The sequence below is a fragment of the Apis dorsata genome, unplaced genomic scaffold (assembly GCF_000469605.1).
Source record: "Apis dorsata unplaced genomic scaffold, Apis dorsata 1.3 scaffold_1054, whole genome shotgun sequence".
NCBI lineage: Eukaryota > Metazoa > Arthropoda > Insecta > Hymenoptera > Apidae > Apis > Apis dorsata.
The window spans coordinates 17,370-17,963 of record NW_006264152.1 but is presented as its reverse complement, the minus strand read 5'-3'; positions in this window follow the sequence as shown (position 1 = coordinate 17,963).

Below are 594 nucleotides of genomic sequence, written 5' to 3'. Positions count from 1 at the left end.
ATAATATATTTAAATAATAATTAATTAATAATTATTAGATTAATTTTCAATATTTTTTTTAGGTAAATTTTTAAAATTGTATGTTTATATATTGCAATTCATATTTTCATGAACAAATTATGATCTTAACAATAAAAATTTATAATTCAGTAATTTCTTAGTAAAATTTGGATACCAAAAATAGAAATATAATACATTTTTATTCTTTCATCATGTTTTAATATAAAGATTATACATTTAAATTTTAACTATATTTTTTACAAATTTGTATTCATACAAGTTTTTACTAAAAAATGTAAAATTATAATATTTTATAAGAACATTATACTTTTATGCAATTATATATTATGCAATTAATTAACAATTAACAACCATATTAAAAATATTCATACAAATTCATACAAATTTTCGCTGAATGATTAAAAATTATAATATTTTATTAAAATATATAATATATATTATATAAAATATTATATTTTTGTGCAATTATACAGATTATAGAATAATAAAATTATTGCACTTTACTAAAAAAAAATTGATTTTCTTGAATACAAAATATATTTGATCATTGAAAAAATTTTATTCATCAATATA